Here is a 19,634-nt window from a genome sequence, read left to right as displayed (position 1 = left end):
TGTCGCATAAGGGGACGATGCAGCAGTTGAGTCCCAAGAGTGGCAACACCTAGAGTATCCTTACTGGGTCACTAATGAAGTCATGAAAAAGTAGTCTTTTGTAGGAATTAAATCCCAATTTGAGTGAACTTTACTATATTGAATAAGGATACATAGCTTAGGAGACATCGGTACATTTTTTTACCATTAATACTTCTGAATAAATATGTGGTCCTCTATACAGAGAATTAGTGTACAGGGTGACAATTTAAAAACTTGGCAGGCCAATTATGTCACGACAAGGAGAAAATGCCGTAACAGGTCAATTTTTATTCGGAGGAGACATATGGTGTAGGGACTATCACCCCTAAATTCTTAATAGGGAATAGGGGATGAGATTTACCTAAATTCGAAGATCACTCGTCATGAATACTACGGTTTGCAAATTTTTATTGATTCCTTGAAGTAGTTACTGGAGGTGATAATTTGAAAACTTACCAGGCCAATTATGTCTCGACAAGGATGTTTTCAAAGAAAAAGCTGGGTCAGGTCAATTTTTAAAGAGAGGGGGGCTTATTTTGAGAAAAATTGCAAGCAGAAATCTAACACCTAGGTAGGGGCTATCACTCCTAAATTCTTCATAGGGAATAGAGGGTGAGCTAAACCTCAATTGGAAGACAATATGTCCCTCTACATAATACTTTGGTCTTCCAATTGAGGTATAGCTATACCCTCTATTCCCTATTAAGAATTTAGGGGTGATAACCCCTACACCTAAGATTGAGGAGATTTTGGCTTACAATTCTGCTAGAAACATGTCCCCCTCCGGATGAAAATTGATCTGTTCCGGCATTTTCTCTGAAAAAATCCTTGTCGAGACATAATTGGCCTGGCAAGTTTTCAAATTGCCAGCCCCTGTAACTACTTCAAGGACTCAATAAAAATTTTCAAACTATAGTATTGATGTAGAGGGTCAAGTGATCTTTCAATTGAGGTCAATCTCACTCCCTTTTTCCTATTAAGAGTTTGGGGGTTATAGCCCTTACACCTAGGTTTGAGGAGATTTAGTCTTAAAATTCTGCTCAAAATTTGTCCCCCTCCAAATAAAAATTGACCTATTCCGGCATTTTCTCTGAAAACATCCTTGTTGTGACATAATCGGCCTGGCAAGTTTTCAAATTGTCACCCTGTATAGAGTATCAGTGTAAAACATTATTCTTCCACTACATTACATTAGTTTCCTAATTTATTCCATTCCTCCTCCTCCTTGGGTCAAACCCTATCGTAAAAATTCAACTAATCAGTGTAAAATCTCGCTGTCCCTTTGTTCAATTCACTATCAAAGTAATTGGAAAGTCGGAGTACCTACTATAATTTTCATCGTTTATATCTGACAATTTTTCCTTTGACGTAGGAATTGGAAATACTATTCGGAGTACAACGAATAATTTATAGAGGATACTAGATGGAATAATTCATTCTGCTTCCCAGAATAGATGACGAAGTTCTCCTTGATTCTTTTGATTCATTATTCATTGATTGGATACAGGTATCATCATTGTTACAGTGGCATCGTTTTACTGTAGATATTGTTTCATATTATCGCTGATGAAGTAAAATAAATTCATTGTAGTCTTGTCTCTTGCTTTGATTGTAAACTGTGGATTTGTATTGCTGCTTTTATAGCATAGTTCAACTTTCATTTTTTCATCTAATATGGATCAATTCTTTTGTCGACGTCTTGTAAAAGAAGACCTGTTCTTTGCTTATTTTGGACTTCTCTTCTTGCTATGTTCTGTAATTCTCTCGGTTAATATAATTGGGAGTATCATACAACTTGAGCAAAAAAAAACTGTTTTCCTGTGAGTTTAATGGCATTGAATTCGTTGAAGGAATAAGCTGACTAGATTGCATGCATCTTTTTCATCGCGTTAAAAGTTTCTTTTTTCTCCAACTCGAAATCTCAGCTGGATCTGAAACATAAAAGAGAAGAGAACACAAAGTATAGGTAGAGGTGAGCAGCATGCGGTACCAGATAAAGAATTGCATTCCTCGAAGAAGGAATCATGTGAAACTCTCAAATGTTGGATGGATAGATAAATAGGAACTGAAAGAGATATCCGCTATCACTTAACAGGTTCGACCACTACAATGACTCATTGCATAGATTGTCTCATTTCCGTTGGTATAACTAACTTGCGGCTAGACTTTCAAGTGCATGTGCTGCATAGGGAGAGCGGTTTTGTGTATGGTACGGTTAGTACAGATTTCACAAGAAATTATGCTCGGTCGCAATTCACAAATCGGGTAGTAACGATGACGGAGAAAAACGCCGAGCAGACACGGTCGGTACAATCTACCTACTTCTGCTAGCAGGCCTCGAGGCATACGGTAATTGCAGTATCGATGTAGAAACATGAGGTCATTTTGTAACAGATTGTTTGTTGAGAACCTAAGAACGAAGACAATATAATAATCTTGGTTTTTCATTTCGAATAAGATAATACTTCTTGTATCTTTGTTTGTCTCATCTTTTGGTTTGGAATGGTAAAAACTTTTACCTTTTTAATTCTTCGATAATTTCAAATATGATTAATCTTTGCGGTATTGTTTTTGTGTGAATTAAATGAAAAACTGGAAATTGAAGAGCCCACCCTTCTCATAGAAATCAGGTGAAGGGTTTCTATCAGGACACCCAGTGTTATAGGGTAAAAGTGAATATACGTCGAAATTATGAAGTTCCTTGTTGACCTTGACCAATACAACCACATACATCAATGATTTTACCAATGGAACAGTGATATTCTTATTGCCTTCGTTTGATACAATATCAAAGTAGAATAACTTATACCCAGTTGACTTATTTTTGCACCTGCTTTGATTTATACAATATATTGAATGACTTTCTCCATAAAAAAACTTGTTCTTTGCACCGGTCAACTAAGGATGAGTACTGAGGATATCACGAGAAAACGAATATTAAAACATGGTTTAGAGATAAGCGCTTTCTATCACTTTCTAATTGCTCCAAATAAATAGGAGTTGTATCGCTCGAGATGAAATTAATGGATTTTTGGCGGCTTATTGAATAAAGTGAAATATTTTATTGAGGGTTAAGTGTGAGTTTTACGTTTTGTTGTAGCATAGAAAAAATTTTCGAAATAAATCCATACTTCTAGGATTTTATTATTATTTCGAGAATATTCTTGGGATAACTGTTATTATTAATGTACAGGGTGGGCAAAATTCGTTGTCCACTGAGGGGATCTCTAGAACTATTAGAGCTAGAAGAAAACGGATGACACATTTCCGAGCTCTTTTTCAGAGAAACAAAGAATGGTGATACCATAGCCTCCTACCATTATTCGTTTTTGAGTTATTGGCAAAAAATGAGATTTTGGCGATTTCGAAAAGTTCTCATAACTGTTTTGTCTTTGAAGTTACAGATCTGAATCATTAGGCGAACTTTCTTTTTTTTTTAAATGCTAACTTTTATTGAATTCATTATTTTTGAATTGGAATAAAATCTTGAGATCTCCTCAGTAGATACTTCTTGTGATATTGTGCGCATGCTCGTCGAATCAGGCTGCCAATTATTTCAGTAAAAATAGTTTTCGTTTATGCCGTTAATACATCCCATATTTTTCATCAATTAAAATTGAAATTTTATCGTGGCGTTTCAACCTTCAATCATGGTATTCTTAAGGAAGAAGAAGATTCATCTGGTTACTCATTTTTTGATCTTCTGGTACGGCTCTAGTATTGTGATATTTGACTGTTTGAGTTGCGGTGCAGTGATTTGTGAATTGGTTATAGGATTTGACGGAAAGCTGATATCTCAACATGCAAAATTCGTATATATCTTTTTCAGTTAATTTTAGTACTGTGAGTATTACCAAACTTCTCTTGTAGATGAAGCTTGCAACAAAAAATAATGAATGCTTTCTTTTATAGAATAAGGTATTATAAATTATTATTTTCTTCGGAAAAAATTAACAAGTTTTTATACAGGGCGAGTCAACAGTATCAGAAATTTTGCACTAGAACAAAGATTCAATTTTTGGCGGAATTGATTTAAATTATTTTTGACTTTATAGGACGGTCGGAAAGTGGTGTAAAACGATACCACCCAGCTTTTTGGAATGAGAATATGTACGCAATATCCATAATCTTATTCTACATGAATTGGATATGATGGTTTTAACTAGAGATCATTATCTTGGAAAAACTATGGTTTTTGTATTGAATTCCTCAGTTTTTCGAAATACTGCGATTTTTCGAATATGACCCTCAAAAATTTCAATAAGTCCATTTTTTAAAATGGCATACCCTGATGTTTTTTGTCAGTGAATACCCTAGTGGGTAGTCTCAATTTTTATGGAATCATTTAAGGCATAAATTGAATTTTAAAAACTATTAATCTTAGTTTGAATCATTCTAACGGTTTATTTTAAGGATAACTGTAAGCAAAAATCCAATAAAAATGTTGACCAGCGACAGTGTATGAGGTGGAGTAGATAATCTCATCTGAAGATCTGAATTCATCGGAATACTTGACATACATTTTTTTTTCATTCAGGAGAATATTCTTCAAATTTAGAAGAAAGATTTTCAAATAATCCCATTAGTGAGGGCAACTCACCACTGTCAACGATAAAATTAAACAGGGTGAGTCTTTGTACGAATATTTCAACAGTAGATTCTTGAGAAACACTTTTTTGTTATTTCCAGTTCTATTGAATGAATTTCGGAATATAGTTTTTCATTTATTTTATTAATCTTTTTCCCAAAAGATATTACCACGTCTTCCAGTTTTCTCATTATGACGCATCACCGAAAAAATACTGAACAAAACAAAGAATCTAATGAATATTTCACCGTTTTGTAAAATAAAATTTTTCCTCATATTTTCTCGTATAAAACTGTTATGTCATTTGATGTTCAAAAACAAAAAATATCGGTGATATTCGGAAAATTGGGCATTTTGGCAGAATTCAACTCAGTGTTTAAAAGATCCACAGATGTGTAGTGTCATAGATTTAGCTTGTTATTCTGAAGGGATTTTTGTTTTTTTTGGGGTGGCACAGGTTATTATGAAAACTTAAAATGGTTATATCTTTTTATCAGGGCCGAATCAGAAAAAATGGTAGAGGAAGAAAGTGTTTCTTTTGATCACAAGAATCTACTGTTGAAATATTTGTAAGAGTCAAAGACTCGCCCTTTATAATTCTTTAATTAACGAATTAGGTATAAATTATTATTTTATTGAGATCATTGTCTCAGCTTGAGTGAATAATCGATTGTTAACTGGGATATAATATATTTTCAAATTTGTTACGCATACTTGTACCTACCACAGTCATTGAACACCTTGTACAACCGAATTTTCGAGTATATATGTTCATCCAATACCTCAAAGATGATTATTGTTCTAATTTTTTGAATTTATTTGGGATTTTTTCGGAAAACTCTCTGAATACACTGCTTTACATTCGATTCCAGATGAAGATCTCATTGTTGTTTCTTCGAATTAAATCTATCTAAACCAGTGAATACAAGCGAATTCTCATAGATGGCGCAACTTACATGCGATTCATTTGTTCAACATCAACATTCTAGAGTGAATCATTTTTTCTTGGATCCAAAAGTCCATGGTTAGAGTTGTATTCGCAGATATTGAACAAATAAGATTTTCTCTTAAAACCCGATAAATCTATTTACGATAGGCACTGAATTAAAAAGAATTAGATTCATGGGAAGTACGTAATGTATTAATTCCACTAACTGAACTGTTGTCTTCATCAGATTGGTTGAAACGCTCATTCGAAAACATTTTGATTCAATTTGTCAATAAGTTCACAGCCAATGAACCGTTTTTCTACGAAATAGAATCGAACACAGTGCTTCAATAAATTCAGACGATCGCACAGTTCTGGTCGAGTTAACAACAATTGTTATTTACAATGATTATAATTTCTTCTCGAGTAGAAATCCCCATAAGAACACGATGAGATGGAACAATAGTAACGATAATTATAACTGTTTGCAGAAACGATTATAATCATAGTCCTGAGAGAATATACGTCTTCGCTAAGGATCATTGACACTCGAAACGACTGGATGGTACTAGGTTATGCGAAAATGTTACATAATCATAGGGATTGGTTACTAGAATCAGGAAGTAACTCATGATTTTACTGGATTTTTCACTTTGAGTTTCGGCGGTTATAAAAAAAATCAGTTGAAAGGTTTCAGCGTTTTCATTCTGAGTTATTGGTAGAAGATGTGTTAATCTTATTTCAGATTTATACCAACCCTGTTCATTTTGTGAGTGGAAAGGAATCGTTAAGATTATATTTACCAAAGTATTGAAGGGTCATCTTATGGAACACGAATATACAGGGTGAGTCTTTGACTCCTACAAATATTTTAACGGTAGATTCTTGAGGTCAAAAGAAACACTTTTTTCCTTTACCATTTTTTCCGAATCGGCTCTGTTTGAAAGATACAGGCTGTTGAAAAAGCATAATCATTATGACCATAAAAATACCAAAAATTCAAACTAAGTTCGACGCTATCTAATGAATATTTGAACGTTTTGTAAAATAAAAGTATTCTTCATATTTTCTCGTATAATGCGCCATTTTCAACTAACTTGATGTTCAAAAATTAAAAAGTATCTGTGAAATTTGAAGAATTAAGTACTTTGGCTGAATACAACTAGGTTTAAAATATCTACAGATGTGTAGTGTCACAGATTTAGCTAGTTATTCTGAAGGATGTTTTGTTTTTCCAGGGTTGGCATAGCTTGTTATGAAAACTTGAAATGGCTATATCTTTTTATCAGGACCGAATCGCAAAGAATGGTATAGGAAAAAAGTGATTATTTTAACCTCAAGAATTTACCGTTAAAATATTTGTATGAGTCAGGGACTCACCCTGTATTGCCATAATGATGTTTGTAGTGAAAAAAAAAAAACAATAACAAAAAGTCCCACTATTTCGAATTTTATTTTCATTATTTTCAACATATGAATTTTTGTTTGGAATTTATAGCTCAATCCTTATCCTACGTTGAATAGCTACACCATGCGAAGGATGGCTCAAGCTTTCCTACTTCCACTTGCTTCGCGTTATAGAAAAAGTCCACCATATTGGGAAATATTATTATCATTTCCATCTGTTCCTAAAATTTTCACGCCATATCCATGCCTTTCACGTTGATATTTCCCAGTAAACATTGCATTGATGTGGCCTTTACTTTATGTTTATCTTTTCGTTTGTAACATAGTTTACCTTCACCCACCTGAAGATGCTGTTGTTGAAGCGAAACACGTGTAGGTGGAAATCTGGTAATTCTGTCTAGTTTCCTATTTAATCATGAATATGGGATTCATTTCGTCAGCTCTCTTGATGCTTGTCATGTCATATTCAATTTTATTTATCACAAGGTTTTTCATTATCTGCGATATCATTTGTTTTCCAAAACAATGTTTCGTAATCTAGATGTTCGAAAGATTGTCGGAGCTGCTGATTCGTAGTAGATTTTTTTATGAAAAAGTCGATTTGTTTTTTTGAGTCTGATAATGAAGGTGGTCTGATTCTTTTTTCTGAGGAAAATCACCAACAGTGAATCTTGATCACTTTATTCATCGATCCTGGATAAAGTAAATAAAAAAAAATCAGTTCGATAATCCTTTTCATTCAACGACAACATCGTTGACTTATTTCTTCTTTTATCAAACTCGATTTGAAGTTTCCTCAGAAACAAAGCTAATGTGAGTAGGCTCGAAATGGTGGAGGGCACTTTGTATTTTCCGTTTGGAATTTAGGGCGAAGTTTCCTTTTGTGCTGACTCCTGCTATATTGTCGCCTTTGATAACGCCTGAGATGGCAAAGGGAAAATCGATTACTTTTGGTATGTTGAAATTATCCCCCATAAGCTGCCTCAAAATACGGACAACTTGATCGTTAATCTATACAGGGTGTATTTGAAGGTGAGGCTTTTTTTCAACAGAAGGTAGAACTGGTCAAAATGAAGGGTGGAAATAGATGGAAAATTCATTATCGAAAACGCCAACATGCAAAACTTAAGCACAAGATTGTGATTAGATTAATATAAACGTCCATTATTCCATCGAGGAGAATTACCCTGTATTAAGGTCGCAGTGCAGTGTAACCCCTCCAACAATCTAAACTCCGCAATCTACTAAGGATAAGCAATTAAAAATATATATAAAATATAATAAAATATATGTTTAATCAGCTTTATTTGAAAACACCTACATGAAAGAAAAATTATTAAAAGAATAAAATATTGGTATCGTTCAGTACAATAGATAACATTAACTACCATATGATTATATAAAGCCCCAATCGTTTTTTTTTTATTGAAGTTTGCTGTTAAATTTTTCAAATTTTTATACAGGGTGAGTCTTTGACTCGTACATATATTTTAACAGTAGATTCTTTTTCGAACACAGAGAAAACTAAATTGGTACTTTTCACAACAAGATCAGGTATCGAAGAGACGGATAGCATGTACTGGAATCAAGAACAACATGAATTAATTGATTCAACAGAGTTTTCAGGAATATACAGGGTGTATTTTGAATGTGAAGGTGCGGCAAGGTAGAACTGGCCAAAATGAAGCGTTTCACCAAAAATCACCTATACCAAACTTTCAAAATGACAAAGTTGGGAAAGAAATTGAAAATGATTACTGAAATAGATCATAATACGACCCTAGACCGTTTGTTAGCTGAATTATCGCAAAGCAGTGGAAAAAAAACTTATCTCCTGATTCGACCATGTGGTTTCGTTTAGGATATTGGCTCGTTCGATATTTACGTGGTAATGAAAATGGAAGCTTAGGATTGCCGAATTGTTCACATTATTTTTCAGTCAATTACACGATTTTATGAAATGTCTCATTTCGATACCAACTGACAGAAGAGACTTAGGACACAAGTGTAAATAATAGAATAATACTTCAAAATCTCACCAATAAAATTCGTCTAAATTATTCACTAATTTTTTTCACAATGGGCATCACAATCTTCTTGTTCGAACAATCGTCGTAAAAATAGGATGAAATGGGGAAACATCATAGCAGTTTTTCAACATAACTCACATAAGCACTTTCAAGAAACTGCCTCGATTTCCTACATTTTTTTTCACCCTAAATTGCACGATACAACAATAATGATTCTCTCAAAAGTGACCTGATGCATCTAATCCGATGAACTTGGTACTGAACCATTCATTGTCCAGCTATATGTTTATGTTTTGTTTCGTTTTTGCGATGCCGGAGTCACCTTCCACCGTCCCGTACTTGAAATTCTATGACATTTTGTCGAACTTCTAGGGGTTGTATCTCAGCCATCTTGGATATTTTATATAGACAATTTTTGGTTAAACGACTTATTTTGACGAGTTCTACCTTCTGTCAAAAACAAAACCACACCTTTGAAAACACCCTGTAAATAGTGACAACAACAATATCAGGAGGTCATTATTTTTATTTCGCTCGATTCCAAGTCTTCATCATTGGAATTATTCAACCAAAATTGGTTATGTAAACCTCCTATGGATATGAGCTACCTCGGTCCCTTCAACAAGTCTTTAATCATGTGATATTCGTCCAATTTCCTTCAATAATTCACTAGCGATGGAACCGGTAATTTTGGCAAATGAAATGATTAAAAACGGGAAATTCAATGTAAATCTGCTTCGGTAAAACCCGTAATACAAGATTTCTCCCCCAATCAGACAGATTGCAATGTGCAAAAAGAGAAAGGTTGTGATGCATGTTGATAATTATTGTGCCTGCGTATTCGGTATATTACGATATTAAATTATGTGGCATATTCTGCATGGAATGATTGCAGCAATCACTTGATGACGTCCGCTTTCGAGAAATATGAATACCTAGATAACTTCCTATGTAGCTGTGTATTCTATCAATCATCTAATTGACCTTGTTATGTGGGCGGATCGGATTTTAATATTGGATATCCCATTGGGATTTTCGATTCATTCTTAGCCAATTTGGCTCATTATACAGAGCTAGTTCTAGAAAATTGCTCGAACATGTCGATTTTTCTGTAAATTACACATATTTTCATCTATAACTGAGGAGTTTGTCAATCACCCTCTACGAGGAATGGGGAAGTTCAGTTTTTTATACGGCAACCGTAACTTTCTGTTCCAGAAATAGAGAACATTTTGTTGCTGAGGATGATTTCATCAACCTTTTTTTCAAGAGGTCTCGAAATTAAGTTATTGATGAATCATCTGAAATAAAAATTCATAAAAATGAATGAATAGGCTATTGATACGTTCTTTCATTTTTCATCCATGACTACCCTAAGGAAAAGGCATGATAACACTTCAAAAACATCGATGTCATCGACCTCCAAATACACAAAACTAAGATTAGCAATAGTTACATTCCCATAATAAAAAGGGTGATGAGAAAACCCCATGAAAGTCCCAAATCATTATTAGCAACAAAAGCTCCACTATTTTTGACACACAAGGTTAGGGTTGCCATTTAAAAAACTAACAGCCCTTCCACCCCTGTTAGAAGGTGCAACTTCTCGATTTAAAATAATTGTTTGAGCAAATTTTTTGTGAAATGGTGAAAAATGAAAACATGAATTTTGTGTGTTGTGTACTTTTCACTAACGCTGTCTAATAGGTTCTGAGTTATAACGTAATCACTTTATTGAATTTTCGAAAAATCAATAATCATCACTCAGACGTTTTTTTCCAAAAAGATTGGGGGAACGGCTTCACAGTGAATGTAACTTTTGTAGGGCATTCAAATGGTTGAAAGGAAAAACCTCTAAAGTAGATCATTTCCCTAAAATTCATTATTTTTTGAATTCCAGTCAGTCAGACAATCTGAGATGAAATTATAGTAATTACATGTAGTTTAACTGTACGAAGGATGTTTTCTATTATATTTGTGGTTTTTCCAAACTCACAATCATCGTATTCAAATTATATAGCGTAGATATAGAGATCAATGTAACAAATTAGTATGCAGGGTGTATTTGAAGGTGAGGCTTTTTTCAACAGAAGAAAGAACTGGTCAAATGAAGCGTTTCACCAAAAATCACTCCTACAAATTTCAAAATGACAAAGTTAAAAAAAATTGAAAATGATTACTGAAAAAGATGCTAATACTAATAATAATAGATAAAAAAAAACTCATTTCCTGATTCTACCATGTGGTTTCGTTTTAGTATATTGGCTAGTTCGATATTTACGTGGTAATGAAAATGGAACCTTAGGAATGCCGAATTGTTCTCATTATTTTTTAGTAACTTACACAATTTTATGAAATGGCTCATTTCGATACCAACTGACAGAAGAGACACAAGTGTAAAAAATAGAAAAATACTTCAAAATCACACCAATAAAATTCGTCTTAATTATTCACGAATTTTTCCACAATGGGCATCACAATCTTCTTGTTCGAACATTCCAACAATCGTCCTAAAAATGGGATGAAATGGGAAACCATCATAGCACTTTTTCAACCTAACTAACATAAGCACTTTCAAGAAACTGCCTCGATTTTCTCCATTTTTTTTTCACCCTAAATTGCACGATACAACAACTATGATTCTCTGAAAAGTGACCTGATGCATCTAATCCGATGAACTTGGTACTGAACCATTCATTGTCCAGCCATATGCTTATGTTTTGTTTCGTTTTTGCGATGCCGGAGTAACCTTTTACAGTCCCGTACTTGAAATTCAACGAAATTTTGTCGAACTTCTAGGGGTTATATCTCAGCCATCTTGGATATTTTATATAGACAATTAGTCTATAGTTATCCCTCATTTTTCAAACTTCTCCTTCATTTCCCACCAACACAGAAAAGGATGCTTTCGATTTGAACTTCTTCTAACCCTGTGAAATTGTTGGTTGAATTATTTTTCTCTGCCATCCCTCAAAATAGATTTTCCCACCTTGGAACAGTGTTGAGTGACATTTAATATGTCATGACATTTTTTCCAAGCGCGCTGAGAATAATCAGATTCTGAAAATTCTGGAATATGCGTTCGCCGTGTTATTTCGTATTTTAATATTCGCATCTAAGTTTTAGGATTCAAATATATGAAGTTCGTGTTATTGAAGGTCATATTTTCAACAGCGAAAATGTCAACTTGTTCCATTATCTTAGTATTCCAATTTCGAGTGACGTCTAATGAAACGGGGGATGAAGAATGTAATGAAATCGTTTTATGTTTGTTTTTCATCGTTTCGTTCCGTGCAGAATTTCATCACAGTTTTCATGAGGACGGATTTCATCTCTATGTACATTTTATGAGTTTTGTATATTGGGTAGTGGATCGAATCGAATTTTCGCTATGCGTATTTCATATCTGGAAACATTTTTTTCCGCTAAATACAAACTTTGGAATGCAGCACGAAATATCAATGGAAATTAAACCTGTAGATCCGAAAATCGACACAGAAGATCATGTTGCCCATTTCTAGTTACAGAAGCTGACAAATTTAAATATATTCCTTGTAGTTGGGGAGCCCAAGAGGGAAATTCGGGATTTAATCGAGCGAGTTAGATTAATATAATGGGAGATGATCTTGGACCCTGTAGAGTACCTCTACCAAAAATTAGGAAAAAAATTTGGAGGATTGTCTAGTACAGCCTGTCAGAATAGTAAAAAAAAGATTATGTACATACTCGAGTGTGTCAGATTAAGATATATGTGGTTAATTACATGTTGAAAAGTATATATTCTCTTAATCTGACAATTTAAGCGTGACGAAAATGTGTGGGAGGGTGCCAAACTTGCAAAAAAAATCGTCACGTGTACATTCTCGAGCGCGGTGGCTTTTTGTTCTATTTTGAAGCTAATGATTCAAGAATAACGGAAAAAATATAATCTAACAGTTTCAGCATGCCGAAGCAATAAGAATTGATCATATAGGTCACAAAAATCAGTTTTTTTGAATTATCTCCTCTCCTGGGCTTTAAATTGTTTTCGCATTCCTTATAAAAGTTGTTGAGCATAACATTTTCTACAAATTTTGTCCCAAGCAATTTAGTCTACGTTTGACCGTTTTTGAGATATATGGCGAAGAATGTTCATTTGACTGGGTTTCTACATTGACCTTGGCTTCCGCATGTGTGGCTAAGCTCTTCGTCCTTTTCACCCTCTAGCTCGAAAACGGTTTAGGGTATGAAAAATTGCTACAGACAAAAGTTGTATAGAATTTCATTATGTACAATTTTCATAATGAATACAAACGACAGGAAGGGAGATATTTAAAAAATAAACCTTGTTATCATCTTCGAACTGTCAGATTAAGAAAACCCTGCTGATTAGTGTCAGATTAATGGGTCAACACGTCTGCAACACCCAGATTAACCATCTGTATGAAAATCTGACACGGTCGAGTATATACAAGTTACGATTTTTTTTTGCATTTTCAAAGGACTGCTGTGACCTTGCGTCACGTCCAAATTGTCAGTCCCTTGAAAAGTAGCTTCCTTTGGGTTCAATTAACATATCCACCTAAAATCTAACACTCAAAAATTCACTGAATTTGTGAAAAGAACTGATTCAAGTGAGTATTGTTGTATGAATAATTGTAATCGTTAATTACTTAGCATTCGAATTGTGCACAAAGCTGCATGATAATAATCGATAACGTTTCCAGTTGCGATGTCTGTGCAGGCATTGAAATAGTTGCCTAAAAACAAACAGATCCACACGTGGTTTCGAATAAAAGCGTTAATTAGAACGTGACTCGATTCAAAATGATGAGTACGTTACATATATCACTCGATTCGCATTGTTGCTGTATATTTAAATTACCACCAATGATTCTGAGGTATTTGGCTTAAATGAAGAGCGTACGATCTATTTTACTGCTATTATTTCGCCTGTTTGGACGTCCAAAGAGACTGTCAAGCAAGGCCTTACATTGTTGTAGCAATTGTCATAACATTCTTCATCGTTATTATTTAAGGCCTTGGCTCTGATAAGAACTAGAAGCAGAAACGGTGTATTGCTGTATTATTTCTCAGAAAATACTACTCTATGATACCATAGAAAACAATTGTATATAAGCAAAGCGTCAAAAATTAAAATGGATATACTAGAAGGCCACGTGAACGGATCTTCTCGGGTAGATTTGCCTTAAAAAACCAGAATAATATGAATTTCATAAATACCGAAGCCATAAACACCACTCTTCGCTATCGCTACCCACCCCTGTCTGTGATCCACCCTATTGTCACAGAAATGTGCGATGAACGTTTCTGTCATTTGTTTCAGAACATCATTAAACCATTTAATTGTTTGAATATTCCTATTCCATTTTTTTCTGTATGGTCGTTTTCGAAAAATATTAAATGTAGTTCGGAATTTTACTCGTACTGTTTCATGAAAGTTTTCCACACGATAACACTAATCGAATTTAATCCAGATGCTATTTGTAAATGGAGTTTCCATGTTGAGTATTATCCACTATTTATTTGGGGTCAAATTATCGAACTGGATATTTTAGGTTGTTACTTTCATCAATTATGCAGGATAGTAATGATTAACTTACTTGTTATAAATGATATCTTGTGGAAAAATATGCAGTTTCATATTTTTTTCAAGAAATTATAAAATATGCATTGAATTTATTACAGGAAATTGAGTATAAATTATAAATATTGAATAAGGATTCCCATTTTCTTACGTCTCTTTCAAGGACTCGAAATTGGTGAATTGAATCTGGTATATTAAACATTTGTTCTGTTGAACTAATAAAGGAAGAAACTAATGTATCGTGCAAAATGAAAGCGATTCTAATCATGCTAGTGAATTGTTGTCTACTCATCAGTGTACCTCGAAGTAAACAAGGGACCAAATGATATTTAACTTTCATTATTGGTACTTGTGTATTCTATTATTCTTTGTTTTCACGTCAATGTACACATCCGACTAGAACATTTGGTGTGGTTTGAAGATAGCATTGTCTAATGATACTGAGTTATTATCCCAGTTCACGTTTCATTTCCGAAGCTTCCAAAATTGGAGGATACAATTCCGAAATTTCTGAATTGAGTTTGTGGTTTGAAATTTTTCGTTTAGTTGACATTCGATGTATTCCTTTTCACTAAGCAATAAACCCAAAAATGTTAAAAATTTGGAGGCTTACACTTTGATAATGTCGTAAGGATTTTTGTCACCGATTTATTTTCAGTAGTTTCAGTGTTATACAATCATAAATGGATAATTCCGCCAGTATCAAAATGTGCTGGATATATCGGTGACCTACTTTAGTCAATCGTCATTTTTTGATGGATTTATGTAGTCATTGAGGTATGCAGAGTACCGGCATGATGGTTGAATAAACATGGAAAACAATCGATTCAAATTAGTCCATTTAATTTTTGGCGCAATTACCTACCTCCGATTTGAAATTCAAATAACTTTTGCGAAAAAACAGCACGAAAAAACAACCTTGTACGTTTCAAGACGACCTTTATGTTTTAGAATTGAATGTCAGGTTGATCGGATAATTCTATGGTTTCCAATTGAAGGAAAAAACACAAGCGCAGTCTCACTCCTACTGAAAATATCTGAAATATTATGTGACTCTAACTATATTCTACCCCTTGTTTTTGATTTTTGTCGGATTCTGTCGGAAAATCAGGTTTTCATACTACTGTGAATGAAATTTTGAGATGTATTACTAGAGAATTCTCTACGGTTATTTTTATTGAGAGATAAATGACTGACCTTCGAAAAATCCTGAAAAAGCTGGGTTCAGTTAAAAATTCGTCAAGACCGAACAGTTACGCCGAGAAGAATGAAATTCTCAGATTTAGTACAAGAAGAGTTGCTCTTTCAGAATATGTTTCACGTTTCCATCTACGGGTACTTTTATTGAGATATAAACGACTCGAAAACTGACCTTCGAAAAATCGTGTAAAAGATGGGTTCAGTTAAAAATTCGTCAAGACCGAACAGTTGCACCTAGATGGATGAAATTCTCAGATTTCTTACTAGAAGGGTTGCTCTTTCAGAATATGTATCACATTTCCATCTACGGGTACTTTTATTGAGAGATAAACGACTCGAAAGCTGACCTTCGAAAAATCCTGAAAAAGCTGGGTTCAGTTAAAAATTTGTCAAGACGTAACGGTTGCACCAGGGGTGGATGAAATTTCGATGACGCAATAGAGAATTGCACTCCAGAGATTCCTTCGAAGGGAAGTGGAAAATGAAAAGAGGAAAAACCAAAAATTTGGTTTTCTGGTAAACTAACAGATATCCGAAGATGTTTGAGAAGAATTTAAAAATGTGATGGAGCGCATTTCGATATTTGTATAGAATTCTACTTGTTAATCATATTTTCAGATCTTTCTCAAAAATCTTGCGTTTTATACAAAAGTTGCAAGGGGCAAGAATGTTTTTACGAATCTACATTGCGCAAAAAAATTAACGCACATTATGGAAATCTCAAATTCATTCTACAACTGAAGGTGTTCTCAATGATAATTATTTTTATCAGAATTATGCATGCATATGTTATCCACTTTCAACGGTTTTCTTCAATACAGATGTTTTTTCCCAGCAGGAATAAAAAAAGATGATATTATCAGATTTTGAATGTATTGGCTCCATTCTAAAATCAGTTGTTCTCGATCAATTCTAGTGATCAATAGTTTTTCTTTCGTTTGATTTTCTACACTCGATCGCTATGCAACGCGAAACACGCAATTTGACCCAAGAGGAATGTGCCCAAGCGGTAGTTTTGCGAGAAGAAGGGTGGACATACACAAGAATTGCAGAAGGGTTTGGAGTTTCCCATACAAGTGTGTCCAGAATGTTGCAGCGATTCAGGGAGACAGGTATGAATGTCCGAAGACCAGGACAGGGTAGACCACGGGCAACAACTGCCATTCAAGAACGTTACTTGAGAGTTTCTTCGTTGAGACAACGGTTTTCAACCGCTCGCCTCCTTCAAATTCAGCTTGAGCAAACTCATGAGGTGCAAATTAGCACTCAGACAATAAGAAATCGCCTCAGACAATATGATTTAAGGCCTCGTGTCGCGGCAATAGGCCCAGCTCTTACCCCAGCCCATCGAAGGGCGCGTTTGGATTTTGCGAGAGATCATATCCATTGGGAAGAGGCCGATTGGGAAAGAGTTCTCTTCACAGATGAGTCTAGATTCTGCCTCTACCATTGTGATAGACGTTCCCTTGTATACAGACGTCCACATAAAAGATATGCTCAATGCAATTTCCTGAATACTACTGGTTTCGGGGGAGGATCGATTATGGTATGGGGTGGAATATCTTTGACTGCTCGCACAGACCTAGTGGTCGTTGATAATGGAGCTATGAATGCTGATAAGTATATAAGGAACATTCTTGAAGAGAAGTTTAGTTCAGGAGTACCTTGAAGAGGTTGAAGTCTCTCGAATGGAATGGCCAGCAAGAAGTCCAGATCTCAATCCGATTGAGCAGGTTTGGGACAACCTCAATAGAAGGCTGAGAAGTTCAGAAAATCATCCAGCTACTCTTAATGACTTAGGAATACAACTCAGAGAAATCTGAGAAGGATTAGATCAGAACATTTTAAGATCACTCATTTTTAGTATGAACCGTCGTTGCCGAGCTGTAATTAACGCAAGGGGTGGAAATACCAAGTATTGAATCACTTATCAGCATTTCAGTATTTTGAAAATTGTTCATTTCTCTTCTTTCACATAAGATTCGGTGAAATCCTGAATTTTTCTTCCATTTATTGTTTCTTGTTTCGTTCAAAACCTTCCCGAGAGAACATAAAAAATAAGTTATAAAGTCAATGTAGAGTTAACTTTCATTAAAATTGAGATTTTCAGAATGTGCGTTAATTTTTTTGCGCAGTGTAGTTGGCTTTCAAATACATACGTGGTTGATGTTTGGTGGTTCCAAAGAAATTGTGGCCCAGTAAAAAGTGTGTTGAGGGCCCATTGTCAAAATAGGCAACACTTTGAGACTTCGCATAATATGAAACTCCTGTATACCAAATTCAGTGATTTTCGTATCTCCGGATTCTGAGTATAGGTAATAATACAGAGAGATCAAGCTGTCTCTAATTACCATAACAAAATAAACTCCTGCCGGTCCTGCACTTTTGTTTTGCCGGCATCGCACGCTGAGCAGAGCAGCATTCTATCAGACAATCCTTTCAGTATTTACACGATTACCGAGATGAACAGCATCTCCCGCTGTGACGACACCGAGTGGCTCTAGTCGTAACTCGAATCCCGGTACGAAAGGTGATCCGGTGAATTTCCGGCAGAGAAACGGCTTTCCGGAAGGCAGATCCGGGCCGACGTCACGATCCGGTGGTACCGGAAGAGAGTGTGAATTGTGAATTGTTGTGATGAGCTTTTTCGGATTAAACTTTTCGGCGGAAGTAGAGGTTCAATTGGCGAACGTTTTAGGGTCCAGGTTGGTTCGATAGGTTGGATAGATTCTGTGGGCGAATACGTGGTAGAAGTCCACCTGGAATATTTTCGATGGAAATAGTTTTTCCGGAAAATACCCTGAGCAAAGTTTTGGCTTTGATCGTCAAATGAAACACTCCGAAACGAGGCTTCAAGACATCAAGAAATTTGAGATCAAAAGAAGTTTTCTCGCGGTTCTCTATGGAAAGCTCTTTCCTTATTGAAAATAATTCATGTGGACATTTTTAATTGGAGCATTAATCGCTGTACCCAGCAAAAATGTTTAATTGCAGTAATATATTTCGTGAACGATACAAATAAATGCTTTAATACAGGTTGTCCTACCGGCAGTGCCCACTACATGTTCATGGAGAAATGATAATTCGATCTCTTTCAAATTTTTTATGAAGATATAAGTCAGTTAGTACTTCATTTCTGAAATATTTTCAAATAGTAATGACTTCCCGTTGTGTGGAAAATGACACCAAATTACTTATTTCAAACGGAACACCCTGTATATTATGACATTTTCGGATGTATCTTTAAATTCTACATTCATTTTATGTACGTTTCCCTACAACCATCTTGAGCCGTTTTTTAGTTATTCACTGTGTTTTTTAAACTCACAAATGGAGGCTTGTAGAAGACGCTTAACGCACAATCTCAGATCTGTTTTTTGAGCTTTGTTACCGAAAAGATATTCTATGTCGTTGTGTAGAGAACATTATTTCATTACATCAAATGGGAGTCTCATAGTTGGAATACAAAAAAGGCCAAAAATCGATTTTTTCTTTTACATATCAATTTGTGTGGAAAAAGTTGAGTCTTTTAAGGGTTCCTTATATCCAAACTGTTCCATTTTCGAAATATTGGGTATATTCTACCGATACAAAAATATACAGGGTCAGTCTTTGACTCGTACAAATATTTCAAGAGTAGATTCTTGAGGTCAAAAGAAACACTTTTTTCCCATATCATTTTTTCCGAATCAGCTCGGTTTGAATGATACAGGCTGTTGAAAAACCATAGAATCCATCTCACAAATAGTTTTATCGAATGAAAGAAATATCGGAATATAGTTTTTCATTTGATTTATCTTCTTCAAACACAAGATATCACTCACGTCTTCCATGTTTCTCATTAGGACCATTACGTACCATAAAAATACCAAA

General features: G+C 34.8%; 1 protein-coding gene across 1 annotated transcript in view; it reads left to right on the top strand.

Moving 5' to 3' along the window:
- Positions 1-18,230: 18,230 nt before the first annotated feature.
- Positions 18,231-19,634, top strand: part of LOC123320800 (serine/threonine-protein kinase MARK2-like) — a 66,719-nt gene continuing 65,315 nt past the window's right edge. The window contains exon 1 of the mRNA XM_044908276.1: positions 18,231-18,466. The gene's annotated coding sequence lies outside the window, so the exon portion shown is untranslated. The remainder of the gene's footprint in view (positions 18,467-19,634) is intronic.

Source organism: Coccinella septempunctata, chromosome 1 (assembly GCF_907165205.1).
Source record: "Coccinella septempunctata chromosome 1, icCocSept1.1, whole genome shotgun sequence".
In the NCBI taxonomy this organism is placed as follows: Eukaryota; Metazoa; Arthropoda; class Insecta; order Coleoptera; family Coccinellidae; genus Coccinella; species Coccinella septempunctata.
This window is presented reverse-complemented; position numbering and strand designations above follow the sequence as displayed.